Below are 23,796 nucleotides of genomic sequence, written 5' to 3'. Positions count from 1 at the left end.
CCACATTTCTAATGGTGGTACAGTAGGTCTTAAGACCACATTCGGCTGTGGTTTTAGAAATAAACTACATTCTGAACTTTTCCTAAATAGCTTTACGGCTTCTGCCAAAGTCCATAATCAATGTTTTCCTTAACTCATTCTGTCTCTTAAATGCTGTCAAATTACGAAAGGAGTGATGCCAAACAGACACACTTATAGGGGAGAAATGTGCCTGCTCTTTACTTAATCCAGTGGAAAGTGAGGGTAGGTGAAAACGTCCCCAGGGGTGAGTTGACTGTCACCTGTGTGGGTCACCTCAATCCCCTCAGAGACCCAAACACCATGCAGCATTCTGGAAAAGCACTTCCCAGTAAGGCTCTGGTCTCCAGAAATTAAGGTAATACAGGTGAACAAGCACTTGTTCTCCTTTTATTATTGTCCTTGAGGAAAACTGAAACAAAATGTTCTTACTTTCTGTTCCACCTTGGAAGAAACCCCATTCCTGGGCATTACTGTTAGATGAACTCCCCTTAGTAATTCATAAAGCGGAAATTTCCTAAAGCTACCTATCAATTTAATAAATCATCTCATCTGGTTTCTTTCTAAGTACCTTTTCCAAATTTTTACTATAGTTAGCTCATCAGAAGAACAGGAATTCCTGTGTGCAGGAAAGTAGGATTTTCCTTTGATACATTTATTAGAACTTCGAAAGGGGGCCATACAATGTCTTGTATGGGAGAGGAAATGTGGGAGGAAATTTGAATTAATGAGGAGTGGAATATAAAGCATTGAAAATTAAAGTGAGTGATATATCTAATGTGTAGTTTCCCTGAAAATTTAGAATGCAATATTATTTAAAATGACATCAAAATAAAAAAATGCTTATGGATAAATATCAGTAAATTGAAAACAACAAAATGCTGCTTAGAGAATTTTAAAAAAAACTAAATTAATTGAGTGACATATTTATTCAAAGATTTGAATAATCAACACTGTTAACATACACTTTCCCCAAGTAAACCAATGTACTCAAAGAAATCTCAAACAAAGGACAAATAAAACTTTTAAAAGAAATTGATAAGCTTATTCTAAGTCCAAATGGAAATTCAAAGACCTAGAAAAGCTAATAAAGAAGTAGGAGACATTACTGCTTTCAAAACTACTTACGAACATGTAAACAAAACCAAAACTCAATAAGTAGATGACATGAAATTACAAAGCTTCTGCAAAGGAAAGTAGAGGATTAAGATCATGAAGTGCTGAGGGCCATTACCAAGTAGGAATGACGCATTGAAATCCTTGCCAGTGTACCCCATGTTAAATAGACTTGCCTTGGAAATTTGCTGCGACCTTGCTTATGTGTTTGAGAAAGGTGACCCTGCTCAATCACCAGGGTGGATCCAGGATTAGGGTGTATCTTGCAGGAAGTATCCCCGTCCTTGGGTTTAGGGCGTGACAATAGGAGTTTTAGGGAAGTTGGAGGTTGAAGATTATTCCTGCTGGGAGTAGGGCATGCCTGCTGCCTGAGTTCCCACTGAGTTCTCCTGGAGAGAAAGTATTTAGGACTTGAATTGTGCGGGAGATGGGGATTGCCCCTGGACCTGTGTGGAGGCAGTGTGAGTTCGGAATAAAGAATTGCTGTTTGAATCTACAAGGTGTGTGGTGGCTCGTGATTCTGTGCCAAGCCGAGACATTGGCATTTGACAATGAAGAGGATGGACACAGAGCAGGAGAAGATCTTTGCCATCTGCTCTTCCAACAGGGGATTGATAGCCAGAATATAAAAAGAACTCAGTAAATTTAACACCCAAAATCAAATAATCCAATTAATAAGTGGGCAAAGGGACTAAGTAGACACTTCTCAAAAGAATAAATACAAATGGCAAAAAAATGTGAAAATATGTTCAACATCTCTAGCATTCAGGGAAATGCAAATCTACACTACCCCAAGATTTCTCACTCCAATCAGAATGGCAATTATCAAGAATACAAATAATAACAACTGCTGGTGAGGATGTAGGTGAAGACGTCCACTCATACACTGTTGATAGAACTGCAAATTAGTACACTCTGGAAAACAGAATGGAGATTCCTTAAAAAATGAGGGATGGAATGAAATATGACCCAGCTATCCCATCCCCCGTGTATATCCATGAGATCTGAAATAAGCACACAGTAGGGATGTGGCCAATGTTTATAAAAGCATAATTCACAATAGATAAATTATGGGACCAGGCCAGATGCCCACAAATAGACAAATGGATAAAGAAAATGTGGTATATATACACAATGGAGTTTAATCAGCCAAAAAGAAGACTGAAGTTGCGGTATTTACTGGGTGGAACTGGAGAACATCATGCTAATTGAAGTGAGTTGGACCCAGGATATCAAGGCTGAATGTTCTCTCACATGTGCAGGTCAGAGCAAAAGAAACATACATTTATAAACCTCATAGGAGAAAATGTTGTGACCTTGGGTTATATGTGATTTCTTAGATTACAGAATTACAATTCCAAAAAGAAAAAAGCAATTGATAAAAAATCGTACTTTGTTGATAATCAATGGCCACAGCTACACCATGGGCTGGGAGACTGCTGGGAAGGAGTTGGGCTGGCGGCCAGGGCCACTGGGGCAGGCAGCCAGCCAGACACACAGATGGGAGGTGGCAGTGACCATCAGGGAGTCACTTGATGATGACTTTCTCTGGATCTGCAAAGGACTTATTTTCCACCAACAGCACCTGGAAGGCATGTATGTTAGTTTCCTGTGGTTGCTATAGCAGATTACCATAAACTTGGTGGCTGCCTATGGTTCTGGATGTGGGAAGCATGGGAGAGGCCAGTAGAGCCACCTCCTCCTAGAAGCCCAGGGGACACCTGTTCACTGCCTTTTCTAGCTTCAGAAATAGGCTACTTTCCCAGCTCATGTCCCTGCTTCATCTCAAAATTAGCAGTGTGTCTCCATGGCTTCTGATCCCACCACCACATCCTCTTTGGCTGTAGCTCTCCTTCTCCCCTCAGGAAGACCTGCCCAACAGCTGCCCCAGTCAAGGTTCTTAAAGGCATCTGTGACATTCCTTTGCTACATATGTTGCTTTCCTAAGGCTTGTGTCACAAGTTATTACAAATATGGTGACTTAAACAACAGAAATTTACGTTTACCTTGCTCCAGTATGTTTAACTCCAGCTGTTTCTGTTGCTCTTCAAGTGACTTTCATTAAGTTTGAGGAATTTCCCTTCCATTCCTGCTTGTCTGTATGTTTGTGTGTCTGTTGAGATGACTGCATGGTTTTTGTCCTTTATTCTATGTGTCGTTATAGAGAAAAAGAGTTTTGAAGTATTTTGAATTTTTTTTTTGTTCACAAAGTGGGAGATGACAGCACTGTGGACCACCTCTTTTGGGATCATGTTTTAATTTTAAAATTTAAGTTAATTTTTTGCTTGTTTGTTCTCTAATTCCATAGAAGGGTGGGGAAGTTGCACCAGAACTATCTTTGGTTATTTAACAACACTGAGAAGGAAACGCTCTGTGAGAGGTTCTTTGGTGAGCTGATGAGCTCCTGAGCTCCCGAGGGCAGCAGCCTTGTTCAGCTGACACACCCTGTTCCAGCTCCTCCCCTGTCACCTGGGGAGCAAGCACTGCTGGAGGAGTGTGTGAATGGCACTGCGGGTGTGCCAAAGGAACATGCAACAGGAGTTTGGTGTGGCCCTCTCCTGAGATGCAGTGCTTTCTGCTCAGCTCTCTCCCATGTGCAGTGCTGCTGTGAGGCCCCATTCTGACAGGTCCTGGTGGACTGGCTGTAAACATTGATGTGGCTGCATCACTGTAATATGATGATTTTAAACACTTTAAATATAGATAAAGGAGTGGAATATCTAGGTCAAATGAGGGTTCCATTAGAAATTTTCCAAGGAATCTCCATACTGCTTTCCAGAGTGGTTGCACCAGTTTGCAGTTCCACCAGCAGTTTATGAGTGTGACTTTTTCCCACATCCTTGCCAACATTTATTACTTCTGTTCTTGATAATTGCCATTTTGACTGAAGTGAGATAAATCTCAGTGTGGTTTTAATTTTCATCTCTCTACTTGCTGCAGATGTTGAACATTTTAAGTGAGCCTCAGAGTTGGACTATGTAAAGCTTTGGAGCTACTGGGAACCCATGCATTTTACATGCATGAGTTCATGCAATAATGTGCTCACAGTGCCTAAACCTCACATGGCCTGGCTATAGAATCCACATCTTACAAGGATGTCACCACATGGGGTAGTCAGTTATCCCCAAATGAAGCAAGCACAGTGCAGGGTCTTGCCTCTGAGCTAGGCTTTCAGGCTGCTTTCTTTGGTGCTCCTTGACTTCACACTGAATGTGCCCTGGGCCTGGTCTAGCTGCTGATCTTTGGGGTGGGCTGTTCTCTCCCTACTCTTAGATTGCACATTGGCCATTTTGAACCTACCTTGAGAGGTTATGATTATTACTGTCTACAGATAAAGGTGTGTCCTTTTTTTCTCTTAAATATCTCAAATGTATACAGAGAAATTCAATCATGTTAGGAACTAACGAACATCAAAAGAATGAAAGACTGGAACTCCTTTTGCAGCCAAGGTCCTGGCACCAAGGAGACATGATGAACTTAGATGAGAGATTCAGAGATTCTCGCATGTTTTCCCCAAATACAGGGAGATTAGCAGGAGCAATTTATTAGTGCTGTGTTGATGATTCTGACTAGAATGTTATGGACTCTTGGAAGTGATCGCTGCCTGTTCAGCTGGTAAAATATGAATTCTATCTCAGAATAAAACAAGGTTATGAGCTTCCTTGGGGAGCAGGCAGAGGGGATTGCATGGTCTGCAGTTCAAAAGACAAGGGATTGTCATGTGCATTCTGTTGTCAAGAGGAATGGACTCCTAGCAGTGAGAGATCCTTTTTCCCACACACACAATCTTCTCATCCTTCTCTGATTATATTGTCTCTCACATGCTCTTGGTTCTCTCAACCATCTTCTACTTACAATAATGAAAGACCTGAGACTGGATAGCTTTATAAGGAGAAGAGGTTTAATTTTGCCTCATGGTTCTGGAGGTCCAAGGTCAAAGGACTCCATCTGATAATGACCTTCTTGCCAGCAGAGTTCTGAATTCATGTAGCCAGAGACAAAAAGCACACATTGAAAACTTGCTATTTCAAGTAGAGGTCACAGTAACCCCTTTTATAACAGGAATTTTACCTCTGTGAGAAATGTGTCCTCCTGTCGCAACCCAAAGAATGGACTAAGAGTCACAAAGTATCACAAAAAGCCAGGCTTTACTGACAACCCTGAAAGCCTGGGTTTCTGGGAACACAAGCACACCCCTACTATTAAAACCAGCATTTTATCCTCTAGAGATGCAAGGTCCCTCCCCAGCTCCTCAGTGCCTGAGAACTATGGGGTGCAGTCTTCCTGAATGTCACCCAGGTTTTACTCTCCCCTATTGGTTATTTAAAGGGATATACCTGGAGTTTCTCCACCTCCCTTTGTTTTCCTGGGCAGGAGGGCCTTTCTGGGTTTGGTCTGTCCTGTGTGAGGTTTTTCTCTGTTGGTCAGGCTGGGCCCTTTTTCCTCACCTCCTGTGTGTTAAGTTTGTCTTTTTTTCCTCACTCAAGTGTTAACTACTGGTAACCATTTGTTTGGTTTCCTCTTTGGCTGATTTATAGTAATTTTGCATTTAAGACTAAATGTTGCATTTTCATAATGGACTGCTGGACTTTCTATTTCTCACCTCCACTGCAGACATGAAGAGATGAATGTTCCTAGAGGTAAACTGTCCAGGCCCATGCATGTGTGAAGGAAGGCACAGGAAGCTGGAGCCCAGGTTCAGGTTACTCCAGAATCTGCACTTCACTGATGATGTGCTGCCAACGTACATGTGATCTGTAGAATTTGAAGAAGATTTAGTGAATCTGGAGGATTCTGATTTGGGGTGGGATGTCTGGTGTGCAGGGTGTGGGAGGGCACAGTGAGACTGGAGGACATTTTGATGAAGGGTGTTGTGGTGAGTCAGAGCCCTAGAAGGAAACTGCAGTCTGGAGAGATGTCAGCAGCACTGAGTGAGCAGACTGCAGTCCTGTGTGAAGCCCAGGCCACTGGTCTGTTGAAGGTGGGAAGAGCATGCAGGCTGCACAGCTGTGTGGCATCGGGAAAGCCACTGCTCTTGAGGAGACCGTGAGGATGAAATTGGAGGTGACACCTGATGCCTGAAATTAAAAATGTGGATCATTAAGAAATTAATGACCATCCCCAACCCACAGCATTTCAGGGCCCAGGCCCATCAGACAGCAGAGGTGGCTCATGGCACAGCACAGCACAGCCATGGTGTCCTGGCCAAAGGAGGCCCTTCCAGGGCAAACCAAGAGGTGCACACCTGCAGCCTGCCTAAGAACGGATTCTTTATGGAGTCTTGTATTTGAGTCAGGGCAGATGGGTATAGAGCTTGAGAAGAGTCCTCAAAGATGGAACTGGCACATCCATTAAGAATAGAACCAAAACAATATAGGAGAATCCCACAAAAAATGCTTCTTTTGAGATGTGCACTTTGCCTTGGTAAGCTGGGTGTGTTGTGGGGTGGGGCTGGGTGTGTTGTGAGGTTGGCCTGGTCACTGTCCCCAGTGAAGGAGCTGAGCTCTGTATTTCTGGAGGCCGAGGCAAAGATGTGTTAATCAGGACTGTGGATCTGAGTGGCAAGGTCCAACTACTGAGTTCCCCCAGTAGAGGGGTGTGAGGGTGACATAGCAGACAGTGGGAGGTATGGGGTCTTGGTGATGGCAGCAGCCAGAGAATGGATCTGTTCACTATACTTTCTGTTCTTGTAACCATGCACCAACTTTCTTCAACTTTTACCAACTTTCAGGATCATAGCTGTTTTAGTCTCAAGTCACATGTATGTATCATTGTAAAAGAGAAGAGAAGAATCTTTTACCCTCCTATTCAAAAACTTTTGAGGAAGTCTCCTGGACAATTGAGAATAATCCAAATCCTCAACTTTGTGCTGGGGCCGGTGGTGGGAACTTGGCTGTGGTGGGGATGGGGGCCAAGTATTGTGGGCATGCTCAGGGAGCCGATTGAGCATGCTTGGGTTACATGTTTATCTGGCAAGCAGAATCTTAGGACATAGGAAGAGGCTAGAGTTGCTAGGCAGATGAATAAGACAAGAGCCCCTCTGCAAAGATTTCTGCTTTAGAAGTTAAAAATTCAAGTGTGTTTCCAGACCTAACTGTTGGGTCTGGGAAATCCAGAAATGCAGGTGATATTCTAAGTTACCAATGGCTGCCCTCAGAATTCATGTGTGGAAGAAAAGCAAGCTTAGCACCAGAGCTGTGAGCCCTCTGTTGGGAACTTTGTTCTTGATGGTGACTAAGCAGTTCACCAGGTAGTCCAAGAACACCCAGGTCCTCCTGGCAGGAGAAGCTGGCAAAGGCAGAGATGAGGAACAGTAGGACATAAGATCGCAGAGAGCCTGGGAGGCAGGCAGCAGCTGGGTTGTGATGGCCATTCCAGCTTCTGTCCTGACATCACTAGAGGATGTTATTTTATTAAGTGAGAATTTTAGAAAGTAAACTGAAAATAAAGGTGATTTTGGCAATAGGGTGAGGGATGGGTGAGAGGTAGGGAAAAGCCCTTGAAGAATACCCTTCTATTTCTCCAATAAGAACCCAGGAATGGTTCAGACCAGCAAGAAACAGGGCAATGAAGCTGAGTGGATTCAGGGTGAAGAGGACCTTGCCATCCTCATGGTCCACACTTTCCTACACCTCCACCCAGTCCCACCCAGTCTCTCTCTATGCCATCTCCTTATTGTCTTCCATACCATTTAGCTCTGGTTGGCATTGTGATATTTATTTGCTGTATTTATCATTGGCATTTGAAAATTTGCTGCCCCATGTCCCACATCATTTTGTGAAATGACAGTGTGTCTAAATTACTAAGCAAATGTCTGGTCAAGTGATCATGAGGCATGATTTTCATCTTGCCAGGAACCCATGATGTGACAGGACATCTCCCAAGAGCACCCACCCGGGAGAAGGAAAGTTTTCCTCCCTGAAGTGGGTGCCATAAACAGGGAAGAGCACTATGGAATGTCATGCCTGGCTTGGGGGGCAAGTTTTGCCCCCCAAATCATAATTTTGGTCTCATGAGCTTATAGCCAGGTCACATGAGTGAGGCTCTGTGACAGACACTCCTGAGACTCTCATGCCTTCTCACCCCCTTTGGACCCTATGGAAAAAGGATGTGTTCAGAGCTGTGTGAGGGGAGGGGAGCAGTGGTTGGCAATGTGAGGGAGAGCAAATCTTGGCCTACAGACAACACAGTGGGGAAAATGTGCTTGGGTGGTTCTTGGCTACAGTGAACCTGAGGTCAATCATCTGTAATGAGGAAGCAGCCTGTGTGCAGACCTCGCTCACTTAATTAGATCAACAGAGGAGACACCTATGCAAGTCTGCCCAGGTTGATAATTATCTTTCCCCCTTTTTTTCTGGTAACTTGCTATTTGGGGTGATAGGCTTCACTGAGCCATACTCCATGCTTTTGTTGTTGTTGTTGGCTTGTTTATTTAGGGTCTGTATTTAGAGCCTCTCTTCCCTCCTGTGTGGGGCTCTTGCTGCTCCTCAGAGGGCACAGCCTTGGTCATGCTCATTGCCTTCTGGTAGGACAATGGGGTAAGCAGTGCTCTTCCACTGCCTAGTACTTGAAGTCTCTGCTAAGCAGTCTAAAATTCAAATTCTGGCCTTGCAAATCAATCTACAGATATTGCTTCAGAGTTTCTTCAAGCATGGCATATGTGCCCTTCTGGTACATAACATGAGACTTGGTGGGACTTAAAACAAGTAGCTATCAGATTGTTTTTAATGTACCTCAGGAAATGATGTATTTAGTGCAAGGAGTCCATTCCTCATGAATGCATTTTATTGGGGGCTGAGCTGCATGGGCAAAACTGAGCTATTACTGATCATTCCCAAACTATGACCTGGAGGGACAGGAACAGGTGGTATCTGTGAAAATTATGATCCTACAGCAAGTGACTTCCTACTAGGATTGTTGGAGAGATGGAGAGACTGAGGGTATGAATCACCAGCAGTGTTCCTACTGCTCTCATTTGAAAGCATTCAAAGCTCCACTGGACTGTCTTTCCCAGTGGAAATGAAAGTTGTTTATGAAGCGAAGACATGGCAGAGCCTGTGACCATGCCATATAGATAACCAAACTTTGGGAGACTTGGCCTGAGAAGCCATTGGCTGAAACTTCACAGGAACTTAAATCTCCATTATTTTTGTTACTTTAAAAACACATATTGTGCTGCCAGGTGCTAGAGCTGCACAGATGATTAAGGCCTGACTCTTAGCCTCAGTGGTCACAATTGAGAAATGCTCCTTTAAAGCTGTGTGCGAACTGATATGGGGACAGGAGAGTCATGGCTGACAGGCAGTAGTGACTTCCTGGAGCAGGTGTTTTGGGGGCTGTATCTCAAGGGATGGTAGAAGGCATGCAAATCCTTTACAGTAAGAATCCCTGTAATTTCACCCCGGGGGGCTACTTCTCAGGCCAGCCCACACCAGAATTGTAGCCAGGATTCAACCAGCAATTGCCATGCTAGAAAGGAAAGAGTCAATCAAGGGGTGGATTCTGGTGACTAACTGGGCCACCAAGGCCTGCCCTAGCACCAGGCTTTCCTCTCTGACCTTGGTTGGGTTCTGGTTTCCTGGACCTCCCCCAAATCTTCACCATGTGAGAATGGGTGTCCAGACTTCTCTTGGCAGCAGAAAATGAGTCTTGCCTCTTCCAGGTGTTCAGCATGGACCTTTCTATGAATTGTAGTAGGCAGTGGGAGGCTACTTTTCTCCTTTTCCTAAGATCTCAGAGATAAAAATTCTTAGCTTCTGATTTTTGTAAAAAAAGTTTACAGTTCACACCATTTACACATTTACACCATTCTTTTTGTAAAACTTTATCTTCTTTAAAAAATTATTTTTCATTGTAGTGGTACACATCTGTAAACCCAGTGGCTTCAGAGACTGAGGCAGGAGGATCACAAGTTCAAAGGTAGCCTTAGCAACTTAGAAGACCTTGTCTCAGAATAAAAAAATGAAAAAAAAAAAAAGAACATGTGTGGGGATGTGGTTGAGCACTCCTGGGTTCAATCCCTAATATCTCCTCACGAAAAGTAGTTTCAAAACAAGTTTGAAAAACACACATAATTCTATCCTTCAGGATTCCTATACTTTTGAGACTATGCTAATCCTGCAAAATATTTGTCTTTTATATGAAGGATTTATAAACCCACCATGAAGACTTAAGCTCATAGTCCCAACACCTGTGCATGTGGCACAGGGTACCTATGCTCCAGAGATACTCCCCAGAAGCCTGTATCCTGATTACAACTGTGCAGGATTCTGGCAACACCATGTACTTCTGGGCTCATCAGGTGCACACTCTGTCCTTCCAGGCATGTGAAGCATAGGACTATTATAAAAACCTGTAAGTGCTGGTGGTACATTTTATGTCTTCCCTGTGAATGGATAAAGTGCTTAAATGAAGACATCTCATAGATAAGCATATGATAAGGTTTGCACCAAAATCATAACCTTGGGCTTTGGTGGCTGGCATAGTCTTGATAAGGGGCACCATTTTGGTAGTGCTTGTCTAAAAATGTAGAATTGAACTTTGCTGAATGCAATTTGGGCAGGGATTTCTTTAGAAGAAAAAGACTGGCTTTTTGTCCATTTTTTTCCTCTATAGAGGTGGTTCAGCAGTGGGCGATGAGGGACAGAGAGTCTCTTTCAGCAGGAGATGTTATGGGCATCTCAAGTTAAGGTAAGCAGCAGCCCCTTGTTTGGATGGACTGAATGTAGCCAGCAAGCCCTGGGCATCTCCTAAGCACAGAGAGTGCACATGTGATTCCATCTAGATAAAATTCTAGAGAATGCAGAGCAGTCTACAGTAGGAAAAATCTCATCAGCAGTTACATGGAGCCAGGAACTCAGGGAGTGATGGATGGAAAAGAGGCATTCTGGGCGACATTAATGTTCTGAGTGTAGGGTGGATTCATAGATATACACAGTATCAAATTCACAGACCTGTACCCTTTAAATATATGCATCATATTAATTATACATTAATTATAAATTATATCTCAGCAAGGTTGGTTAAAAGATCCCATGTGTGCATTAACCTTTCCCCATTAGCCTATGGTCCTCTAAAGCCAAGGCCACGTCTTCCTTGTGTGGGCTGCACCAAGGTAGCAAAGCATTGCACCCAGGAGTCCTCTGACACAGAGCCCCAGTGTGAACACACAGTCTGCATCTCCCAGCTGTGATCACTGGAGAAGCAGCCTAACCTGAGCCTCAGTTTTCCCATCCATAACATCGGGACACAACACCTAATATACATAATATTTGGAGACTGTAATTGGTATGATTCTAGGTAAACTTTGAAAACAATTGTTATGCAATAAAAATACATGATAGGTATTATTATTAGTTTTTTTATTATTTGGCAAAAATTCAAGGTAAAATAAATAGTTTGGGATCTATTGTACCTTAGAGTCAACTTTGCTAAACAGTAATACATAAAAAGTGTTCAGATTTCAATTGAGTAGGTTTTTTTTGTTGTTGTTGTCTTGATATGAAATTTCAATATATTCTGTGAATTTTGTGAGAAACATACTACCTGATTCTGTAGTGTTCTTTCCTTCTAACTTAGGGGCACACTTCTAAAGTTTAGAAGGTGTCATAAGGAAGAAGTTTAATGCACAATCTCCCGTTTCAAACAGTTGGGTCAACGGTTTGGCAAACACAGAGCATGGGTAATACAGATGATATTCCTGCTGCTCTCCTGAATAGAAAATGAAGATGATTATGTGTTCTCTGAACCACTGTGTAGAGAGTACACACACCCATCCCATAGGCTTTAATCTCAATCCTAGAAACAGCCTGTTCTATTAGATTCTGTTTTCTTTACCCAGGAGACAATTCAGAAGTATTAGGTGAGTTGCTTGATGCTGCCCACTACTGTGTGCCAGAGTCAGGATTAAAAAACCCTGTCCTAATGGAATGAGCCTCCTGACCCGTGCTGTACTGCCCTTCCCTGCTGCCCTTCCCTGATCTGGTCTTCTCTGCAAGAGATGAAAGAAGAAGGCAGTGTCCATGCCCATGGACCTCCTCAGTTGGGGAGTGTGTGTGGGACAAGTGACTCAAAGTTTTCACTGCAGTGTACATCTCCACCAATGACCAAAAATATCTCAGGTTGTTGCTTTTGGGGTTACAAATTCCCTAAGATTCCTTAAGATGATACTGATGTTGTGAAGTGGAAATGCCAAAGGTCCTCCTCTGTGACTGGGATGAAGGTGAGAGTTTGGTTTTAATCAATGGTCAACTACTGCATCCAGAAACATGACTGCTGGGTAGTGGAAGCCACCACTTCCTACTCATGGACTACATTTGTAATGGTACCATTTTGCTGAGGAAGGTGTTAACATGTCTCATAAGACCTGGAGGTTTTCTGTGGGTGTGGAAGTTTGTATTTCCGGTATCACTCTTGAGCCATTCACCTGATGATCCTTAGCAGGCAGGTGGGGTCCTGGTTGGAGACTTGGAGGAGAGGTCTGAGCTTCAGCTCCAGATCCAGGTGAAGAGGGGATGAAGGGAAGTGTCAGGTTCTAGTTAGTGGCTTGTCAAACTGGCTGTGTGGAGGCATCACTGGTTGAGTTGTGAGCCTTGCCATATGTCCCAGCCTGACACAGACTTTTAAGAAAATAGCTCTGCCAATTTTAACCAAGACTAATTTTTGGACTTTTGACTTCTGGCACTTCAAGATAATAAACTTATTTTAAGCTTTAAAAGAATTAGTCAGTGAGGCAGGGGTTGTGGCTCAGTGGTAGATCACTCGTCTACCACATGCAGGGCGATAGGTTTGATCCTCAGAACCACATAAAAATAAATAAAATAAAGCCATTGTGTCCAACTACAACTTAAAAAATGAAAAATTGTAATCTGTGACCTTTATCCAATTATGTCATATTGCTAGCCTCAGTTCCTTCCTCTGCAAAAATGAGAACATGTCCCCTTTGCAGTTTTTTGATTGTGTTGTGAATTGGTGGTTTATTTCTTGATGTCTCTTCATGACATGATGTCTACTCTTTCTTTTTTGCTCATCTATACATTTTCCTGTTGGGCCAGGAGAGCAAAGAAGTAACACTTTATTTGCTTATCCTGAAGATGAAAATTGAAATGGAGCCTTATATTGCCTAAGTCTGAATCTGTGAATGGATAAATTAAAGGGTTGCCTCCAAATGCTGAGTCAAAAGACCAGGCTAAAGTGTTACATTCTTACCACTATTCTGCAAAATTATAGTTTAATGGGCAAAAATAATTGCATCTATGTCTCTAGCACATTTCATGAGTGCTTTGCCTCATGGATTTACCAGGATTTTAATCTAGTGCAAATCTCTTTTGGTTTTTTCAGAAGATCCTCTTTATGGCTTGAGTTAAATATGTTTTTATGTAACAAAAACCTTTTGTGAATCTTCTAATATGGTGCCAGAGTGAAATAAATTGCACCTGGGGTTTGATTACTGGTGGTTTAAATTAATGGGAAAAGGTAAGGAGAAGAAAAACCACATTGCAAGGTTATGTGGCTTTATTAAATTATGTTTACAGGTTTACTTGTCACAATTTTGTATCAAAATGTTTTTTATGGCATCGGTTTATCAGTATTTGCAACTAATTAGTGCCTGCAAATTTCCTTTTATGGGAATCATGTTCTTGTGGTCATACTGGTGTCTAATAAATCAGAGCTGTCACAGCTCACATGATTTTCTGTTGTTAGGTTTTATTTGTATTTTTCTGGCTGGTGCATCTCCTTTTCTCTCTCCTTCCCACAGGTTTTCAACAATGGTGACTTCAATTTTTGTGAATGGGAAGAAAATGAAGAGTAAAGTGGCGAGGCCTTGGTTGTGACTCAGTGGTAGAGCACTTGCCTAGCATGCATGAGGCACTGGGTTCGATTCCCAGCACCACATAAAAATAAACAAACAAAATAAGCTGTGTCCATCTACAACTTAAAAAATAATAAAAAAGTAAACTGGACACAATAGTGAATTTCATTCACCAGCAAACTGGGAGGTAGAGGTCATTGTCTCTTGCAGATTGTGATCTCAGACACAGAGCTGAGCCAGATCAAGGGCTAGAGGATTTTGGTGGCTTCCACAGTGGTGGGTGCTTGAGGTTCAGATAAATCTGACTTGGGACTCACTCACACTTTAATATTAACATCTCCTAGATTAGTTGTGGGGATGCAGCGAGATGACAGATGCAGCTGGCATGAGATCTGGCATTGACTATAGCTGTTTTCCATCCCCATATTATTCCTGTTCATTCTTGTGTTCCTCTTTTGCAGTCCCCCTGCTAGTGGATGTTAACCATTTTTTATGGACACAGTGCAGAGATTAAGAGTATGAGCACTGGAATGAGGCTTCATTCACTTTAAGTGGTTTTCCCACTTGAAGTTCTGTGAACTTGTGGCTTCACCTGTCCATTCTTTAGTTTATTTGTCTAAATTGAGAATAATAAATAATATTATTGAAAAACTGTCCCATTAATTCAATGACATGATGCATACTTCAGTAGATAGAATTCTAAAGATGAACTGCTTGCTCTCTAAGAATCCCATCTCCTGCTTCACCAAACACTCATCTGATAGTGTGGTGAGGGGACTTCACAGAAAGAGCTACCAACAACTTGATCTTATGAAGAGTACCCTCATGGTCCAGACCAATCAGACAAACCATTTTAGAGCAGAACATTCTTCCTAGCCTCACGGACATACCATCCAGCACATGGCCCCCACAGGCTTGGTCTGAGAGTGTCCTTGGCTTCTTCCACTTCATTTACTTAGTTACTCACTTCCATTGTATGTGAAAAAGTGTTGGTGTGCAACAGATTGGACAGGCTTAAAAGTCATCCTTCAGCCTGGAGACAGGGGAAGCCCTGGACTAGTTGTCCTGTCACTACACAGCAACTGGGTGTTTCCTACAGCAAGACATTAGGAACAGCAACTCTTTCTAGCTCATTCACAGCACTCAAGACTCCTTCTTCTACACTCACACTGCCATGATGTATATCAACACTAGCCTTCTGAAGACAGAAATTGGCAGTGATAGAGAAAACTTGCATATCTTTCTCTTTGAAAATAGTTTTCCAATAAGTCCCAGAAATTCATGGTATTTATTAAGTTCATCTTGGATAACCTCTGGAAATAGGAAAACTTCCTCTGAAATCTGATAAGGAGCTAGGGAAGTAGCTCAGTGGTGAGTCTGCACATAGCATGCAGAAGGACCCTGAATTTGACCCCAACAGCAGTAAATATTTATTAAAAATTTAATTTTAAGAAACTTCCCATTATGGTACTATCCAAAGGGAAACAAAAGATTATACTGGATCCCCCATCTGGCCCCAGAACATGACTCATAGGAGTCAAAGCCAACCTCACAGGTGCTACAGACACAGGAAGTGGGTCAGATTCCACTTTCCACCTCCATCTCCCTCCCACACAGGCAGGTCTACTCCTGATTTCCAAAAGCTTTCTCATCAATAAAAAGTCATGAGGCCAGGGCCATGAACAAAGAGCTTGTAGATGCCCTGGTCTATCCCCTCTTGCTGCTTACTAATTGTGTCCTCATTGCAAAACCCCAGCACACCTTGGGTTTTCTATTTTCTCTCCTATAAAATGCAAATCACCTTTACCCCAAATCCTTAGGAGGATGGCAGAGCACAGTGAATGCAAAATCCTGCCACTAGGGACAGCACACAGTGGTCACCAGGACCATCCCTTAGAGCTGTTGATCCACCACTGACGGCAGCTCCCTGAGCTGAGGTGTGAGGGACTGGGCCTGAATTCAACCAGGTTGACCCACTTCTGAGATGTGTGACTTGGACAACTCACAAGTTGTCTCTTGGTGACAATTTCTCTTCTATTACATATGATTCTGCTCATGCCAGAATCTAGGTGTGATTCTCAGAAAAGGTCAGAAATCATAGAATAAGAAGGAGCTATTTGTATCAGATTATATCTCTGCCCTTATCCACACTCAGGGCCTGGAGAGCTTAGCTACCACCTCTTGATTTATACCAGCCAGTGGCCAGCAAGATTGATACCACAGCTGGATCCACCAAGACCTGAACTGCTCTGGCCTTCTCTGCTTCAGTCACCACTTAGCAGTTGCCACTGCATGAGGATATGGCTTTTAATCTATGGCTATTGAGCAGTGATGGCTCATGAGCTGGCGGGTCAGGAGCCCTGCCTCTCATCTTGCCACCTCTCACCAAGTGTCCCGGAAAGTCTTCAGAGGTGTTTTCAAGCTTCCCCACACCTTTTGTACCCCTAACCAACAATTTCTCTACAATGTGCCAAATATGCTTTCTCTACCCAGGACAACAGGCTTCTGTGTCAGTCTCTAGCCACAAAGGACAGTGGATCTAAAGGAATTCCTGACTGCACCCATCACAACTCCACTGTCAAGATGGTCTAAAAAAAAATGTGCAGGTGATTCCTATCACTGCAGCCTCTCAAAACAAAGGTGTCCCTTTGCAGAATTCAACTAACCTTTAAAGCCTCCTGAGTCCCCTGGGCCTTGGACAATAGACATGATAGATAAAGCTGATTCTGATATCAGTGGGCAGAGGAAGTGAGAAAAGTGAGTGGCTGGCACCTAGATAGCCTTCAGCCTCCATCAAAGTGTAACTATGACCTCAGGGAGGGAGATCCTGGGCACCAGGGAGAAACACCTGTCTGGAAAAAAATGCTAAGACTCAACCCCATAAGTTATAGCCCAAAGGTGGTCTACTGGGTAGCTACAAGGGCACTGCCTTCTGTAGGGTCAGTGTCAAGACAGCCTGCTTGTAAGGCTGAATCTCCTGCCTGAAGAAACTCCTTCCCAATTCCAGGTACTGCAATCAAAGCCCTCATTGAACTTGAGGGCATAGAGGTGGGATGGAAGTGAAATCCTCCAAAATCAGGGCCTTGAGGTGCCCTAGAGAACAACCACAACCCAGAGATATGAGATAAGGTGAGGGCCTGGGATCAGGGCTCAATGCCCTACTTTCCAAGGCCATTCAAACTCTCTGCATCTTAGATACTCAAGGTGCTGCCAGGGAATTGGTTAGAATAGCCTAAGAGAAAGGAGATCCACCAAGGGATCCAGATGTCAAGTTCTCCCCTTCTTCAAACTTTTCTCCCCACCAGATTGCAGGTAGAAAGCTGCTCATTGCTAATCACTTAAAGTTATTTCTTTGTTTCAGAAACTGCTCTTTAGTAAAGGTCCAGAAAAACCAACTTAAACCAATCAAGATATACAGCTCTTCTTTTAAGTGATCTGGGGTAAACTTTGCTCACTCTAACTCATTATAATATTAATATTAAATTATCTGCCCTAAATGAAGTGCATCTGCCATTTGTTTGGTTTGGTACTGAGAATAGAAGACAGGGGTGCTTTAACACTGAGCTACATTTTGTGGTACATATTTCTCAGAACAAAGGAAAGAGAATATGATGCCATCTGTATCATTGTGAGCCCTCTGGAAATCAGTTTTGAACATTCTTGCTATTTTGTAGTTTAGAAATAGGATTCCCAAACAGGAATGTGTATTACCTTATATGAAGACAAAGGCTAGTATGTAAAAGAAAACTAACCAGAATATATAAGGGATCACTCCCTACACTAAATGCTCAGCCTTTGGATAATAATTCACTGAGGCTGGATGCACACAAATAAACACTGCTTCCTATTGAATACTCTGGTGTCCATTGTCTCTGTGTGAGAATCCCATGCAACATTTTATTCTGTTTTCTTTGATCCAAAAAATCACTTATCTTATCCTTCTCATTGGTATATATTTATAATGACCAGGTTGCTTAGAAGTATTTACATCCTATGATAAGTGAAAAGAACCTTTGAAAAAAGATTTTGATGACTCTTAAATAAATAGTAGTCTACAAAAACTGACATGAAAACCCACTCAAGTTTTAAGATCTTTCTTTTTAGAAACATTACATATGCTGTACTACTTAAAAATAACTTATCAAAACTGATTTGTGCCCATGTTTGCACTCTTCTAAAATTACTTTTAAAATAGTCTAACACAAGAGGTTTTCTATGGCAATAATTCACATGGCTTCTATAGAAAATGTCAACAGGCCTGGAGATGTAGCTAAGTGCTAGAGAGCTTGCCCAGCATATACTAGGCCTTGAAATTTAACCACCAAAACTGTAAGAAAAGGAACAGGAGAAGGAAGGAAGGAAGAAAGGAAGGAAGGAAGGAAGGAAGGAAAGAAAAAGGGGACAGGAGGGGAGGGAAAGGAATGAGTCATTAAAACAAAAGGATAAGTTGTACAAATATAAATATATGATGTATTATCTCTTTAAAATTTTACAGAGCTTTAGAATTTTAGTGACATCAAAGTGGATGATATTATGACTGTACAGAATGGCACATAATAAGTTCTGCCTTGATCTGGCCGAAGCCAAACCAAAGGGTGGGTGACCTGGAGAAGATTTCTCTCTGGTTGATTGAGATAGGCTTGAACCTGTGATGCTACCAGATTCACAGCATAGTGAAGGGGCCAAGACTTCTCTGAAGGCAGCTTGAATGTGCTAGGCCCCTGGGAACCCATGACCAGGGCTCCCCATGCCCATGCTCCCTCACCTACTCACTGGTTCACAATGGTCTGCTCTATTGCCTGTTGCAGGTTTTTTCCTGAACAAAGGCCTGAGTGTTCACAGACAGTTTTGGTGTGCCTGAGCATGGTGTGGTTGTGGAGGGAATAGCCAAAGTAGCCTTAGTGTGAAGGAGAGGCAACAGCTGCTCTTCAGCCCTACTTGGTGTGGTTCTGGAAGAAGTAAGCAGGATTGTGGTCTGCCTTGTTTGCAGACATGGAAACACACCCTAGTCCTTATGGCTGTCCATGGGAATTGGTGATATGTACAGCTATTGGATTTTCTGTTGTTCTCTTGTTTTTGTGGAGAAGTTATCAGTCTGTGAGAAGCAGGCGTTAGATGAAAAGAAAAGAAAAAAAGCTTGCTCTAAAACTTTCTGGACTAATTGAAGAAAAATGTGAACTACTTGAAAAAGTTAGCCTTGTCCAAAGAGAGGATAAAGGCTTAGAGTCATCTTTAAAGGATGCCATTTTAGAGAAGGTGTCAATAAAAGCAGAAAATTTGGAGACAGTAGGTCTGGCATTGGTTCTGATCACAAATCATCACAAGTTCCCAGGTGCTGCTACTGCTGTTGGTCCATGACCAAATTCCAAGTAGCAAAACCCTAGGGCACCTTGCAGCACAGGAACCCAATGGCCATAATGCAGTCAGCCATCATTCCCTGGGTGATAGGAGGGACCCTAGAAAGGCTTCCTCTCTCCTTTTGAATTTGCTGAATGACCCAAGGCAAATCACTACAAGAAGCTGTGACAAGAACACCACCTAAGAAGCTGCTGGGTCACTCACTATCCAGCTAGGATCAGGAGGATTTCTATGGCTGATCAGCTGCTGCCTTGAACAGGGTTTGGGAATCAGCCTGAGCAGCTGGTTAAGGAATAGGATTAATTTGGAAGGTTTTATATAAATAGATCCGAATCTGAAAGAAGATTGTTCGCTCATTAAAATGCAGAGGAGATGACTGGGGTAGTGGCTCAGTGGTAGAGCCCTCGAATAGCATGCTTGAGGCACTGGATTCAATCCTCAGGAACATATAAAAATACATAAATGAAAAATAAAGACATTGTGTCCATTTACAACTAATTTTTTTAAAAAAGCAGAAGATAGACTGTAGTAGGGAAGGATGACTATATAGATTCTATACAGTTTATTTTCCACTTCAGTTTCTCCAACTGTAGAAAAATAATGAGCTGTTTTCCATAGTCTTCCCAATAATATAAATTCAAAGTTTGAATCCTATTCCTCAATGCCTGTAGCTCCTTTCAAACCTAGACTTGGGACAATGAAATACTATCACTGTTAAGATACAATCAATTTTCAGCTTTCCCAACAAAATAAATGTAAGCAATAACTATATGCTGTATTATTGGGTTTATTTCCAAATTTCTCTTATTAAAATTGCTAGAATGACACCTGAAGAATTGACTCAGCACTGCTCACATCATTTTTATCAACAGAACTCAACAATTCAAGCAGAAACACAATTAATTTCTTTAGGGTGACATAATTTGCTCCTAAAACAACTGTAAGTGGCAAAATAAGCCACTTGGAATTTTTATGGATTATCAACACACAAAGAAGAGCACCAAAATGTTCAACCAGAGTGAAGTGGAGAAGCGCCAATGTTCCACCACAGAATCAATGCAAGCCTCACATTCCAGGCCTGGTCTGAACAATCTGGAAAATCTCAAAGAACCAAGTTTTTAATTATGTAAATTCAGTTTTTATTACCAAAATATTAACTGCAAATCAAAAGAATTGCTTCAAGAATCTAAAAGGAAAATAAACACACATCTGAAAGCAAAATCTTCACAGAACTTACAAGACTTTTTATGTGCACCTACACTGCTTAAGAATGTTTTCATAAAACACATTGGCACTGAGATGAAGTATCAAGTTTGTGAACTGTCTACCTCAGAATTCACTGTAAATATTATAAAAACGTTTAAAGAAGTTTTCCAAAATGTAGTTTTATGTAATTTATTTCATTTAATGTAATTTATTTCACTTATTTCAAAAATAATCAGCCAATGTAGTACTCTAGTTTTCCACTCCCATTTAAAGAATGAAACATAAAGTATCTCTTTCATTTACAAATAGGTAAGCATAACAAATAAACGTTCTATGACATTAAAAGATTATTTCATAGATGTGGAATTTGCTTTTAACTTCAGCTGAAATAAAAAGTAGCCTGTCTGATGTATTATTCACTTTGTTATCAAATACCATTTAAAGATTTATCATAAATTGACATGTCTTGTACTCTTTTTCAGTAACTATGACAAACAGCATGAATTCTGATGAAAAAAACAAGTCAGTTTCAAAGGCAATTACAACATTGTTAGGTAGAGAAACATCATTTGATAAGAGAACACAGACCAAATACATATGATCAAAGGGGAGAGTCTGAAAGGAATACACAGAGGGAAATTTTTACATTGACAGAATAAGAAATAAATCTGTTTGGACAAAGGCAAAGGCTGATCCCAATACACAAGTCAAAAATAGGACTTTTTCCCCTCTTAACAAAAATTAAGAGATCAAAAATACACATATACACACACATTCCCCGTGCTCTTTCTTTTGTCTGTAAGGATAAACTGTAAACTCCCTTGATGTTTACTGTTTTCAACCTTCCAACATTCCTCTTCCTGACCTTCATGAAGAGCGAAGAAGAGAAGAGAAATGGGAACAGCACAGATCCAAATTTAGTGTGATTCACTCTCTTTAATAACACCTGGAGTAAACTAGTACAATGCACTTCAAAAATATTAGTAGGAACCAGCACACTTCCTCTATATGAAATTATGCTGCATGACTACATATTTAAGGCTATAAAAATATGTAATTGACCATCATTGCTGAACATATGAATTGGGTGGGAGAATTGGTATTGGCTTTGGGTAGTGGACAGTCCTATTGCCAATTTTTAAGATATATCTGGCTCCAAAAGAAAACACAAAAGTTGTAAGTTTGTATAGATGTATGTGGAACTTTTTGTTGCTAGAGGAGAAAGTGTGGGAGAGGGGTGGAGTAGCAGAGGGGTTGATTTATTTTTCAAGTTCACAAAGAGAAGAGCTGTCAACTGCACACATGCCAATGCCCAAAGAGCAGCCCAACCTGCCTCTTTCCATTTGGGCAGACCAGACACAAATGACATCTCACAATCTAGGAAAATCAGCAGTCAGATATAAGGGAACTAGGGAGAGGAAAACCAGTCTCAGAAATGTGCAGTTACATATCATTACTAGTGATTAGAACTTGGAGTTTGAAGGCATGGAGGCACCAAGGATACTGGCCAATCAAAACCAGAAAAGTAAAAGGCAAACCTTAAAACAAACAAGCTACAGTGACTCTCCCTAATAGGAAATAATCATAAGAGCAATTAATTTTGTGTCAGAGATAACAAGGAGTCAGGAACAAGGGAAGTGGCACTGCTTAAATGAGTTGCAAGGTTCTCAGGGATCAGCATTGGGATGAGCCAGGAACTGGCATCTAAGGCTGATCTTGAGCTGCATTTCCAGACTTGCATCACACTAAAGAGACAATAGTCCCTCTCTAGGTCATTGAGAAGACTGCATCTAAAAGCTGCATTTTATTCTCCACACAAAGATGAAAAAGCTGGATCAACAGTTGAACAAAAGGCCAAAGAAGTGATTTAATTTTTTTCCATAGTTATAATAATAGGAAAATTTGCCATGAACCTTCTACAGGCTTAACTCATATACAGATCTATATGTATATACTATTGGCAAATCCTGTGAGAATTGCATTTGTTAGGACTGTACATTCTGTGCATAAAATTTAACTTAAAGTCAAATGTTATGTTTTGCCACTAAAGAAAATCCAGTCATATTAGCTAAATCACTTAGAACTGAAGGTCTAAGAATCTGGTTGTTTATTTGAGAAATCTAACCTGCAGGTATTAGAAAAGCACATCTGCATTTTGTGCTGGAGGAAGTTTAATATTTACTTGTTCATGAAAGGATTAATAACACTTTTAAAAAGTTTCTTTACAAAAAAGTGTCCATCAGCTGTTGGGGCATTAAGTTACAACTCTTGAATACATGTGAGTTTAATCATATAACTGGTAGAGTTCAAACTTTCAATTAACACACTACATGCCCATTCAAGTTAGGCTCTCCATGGAGGGACAAACGGTGTGCATAAATCAATGTTCTCTCCAATTTGCCTGCATATAATGAGTCACATATAATGAGTCACATCAAGCATGGTTCCAAACATGGTATTGAATAATGATGCATGCAGTAACGCTTAGTCCAAAGAGAATTTAATTAAACCACCGGATCACTTATTGCATAGCGCTGTTGCCCTCTATGCCCATCGAATATATACATGGCTTTCCTTCTGCGTGCTATCATTTCATAACTGCTGCCTGGGTGGACAGTACATGCTGCCACTTGATCAGACTCAGGTTGTGGTCTTACTCCTTTTCTACTGGGAGGGGGGGATGGAAAGTAAATAAATGATGGCTCTGGAAAACAATGTGAATTTATTTCCAGGAAAACAGGTAGCCACAACAATGAGAGAAATTGTCAAGGACAAAATAAGTTCTTTCTCTGTATCCTGCAGGCTCAGCCAGGAGTGTGGCTGTCACTTTTCCCTTCTTCACCATCAGCTCTTGGACACTGCTGCATTTCCATCTGCACCTGGAACCAAGGCAACAGATGCACCCACCAGCTAAACTGAGCTGGGTGGGCTAGCCAGAAAACCTGTCATAATCAGTGGGAGGCAGAGAAGTGCCAAAGGCCAATGTCTCCGCTTGGCACCAGAATCACGAGCCACCACACCTTTGTAGGTTCAAACAGCAATTCTTTATTCCAGCTCTCACACCGCCTCCACACAGGTCCAGGGGCAAACGCGTTCTGCCGTCTCCCGCACAATCCACCTACTCCACGAGGCTATCTCCAAATCCCCTTTTAATCTCACGAGAACTCCACGGGAACAAGCAGCAGGAACACCCTAATCCCAGCAATAATCTTCAACTTCCAACTTCCCTAAAACCCATTATCTTAAACTGGCAACGCCTTAAACTCAAGGAGCCGGTTACTTCCTCA

Source organism: Ictidomys tridecemlineatus, chromosome 14 (genome assembly GCF_052094955.1).
Source record: "Ictidomys tridecemlineatus isolate mIctTri1 chromosome 14, mIctTri1.hap1, whole genome shotgun sequence".
NCBI classification, from domain to species: Eukaryota; Metazoa; Chordata; class Mammalia; order Rodentia; family Sciuridae; genus Ictidomys; species Ictidomys tridecemlineatus.
This window is presented reverse-complemented; position numbering follows the sequence as displayed.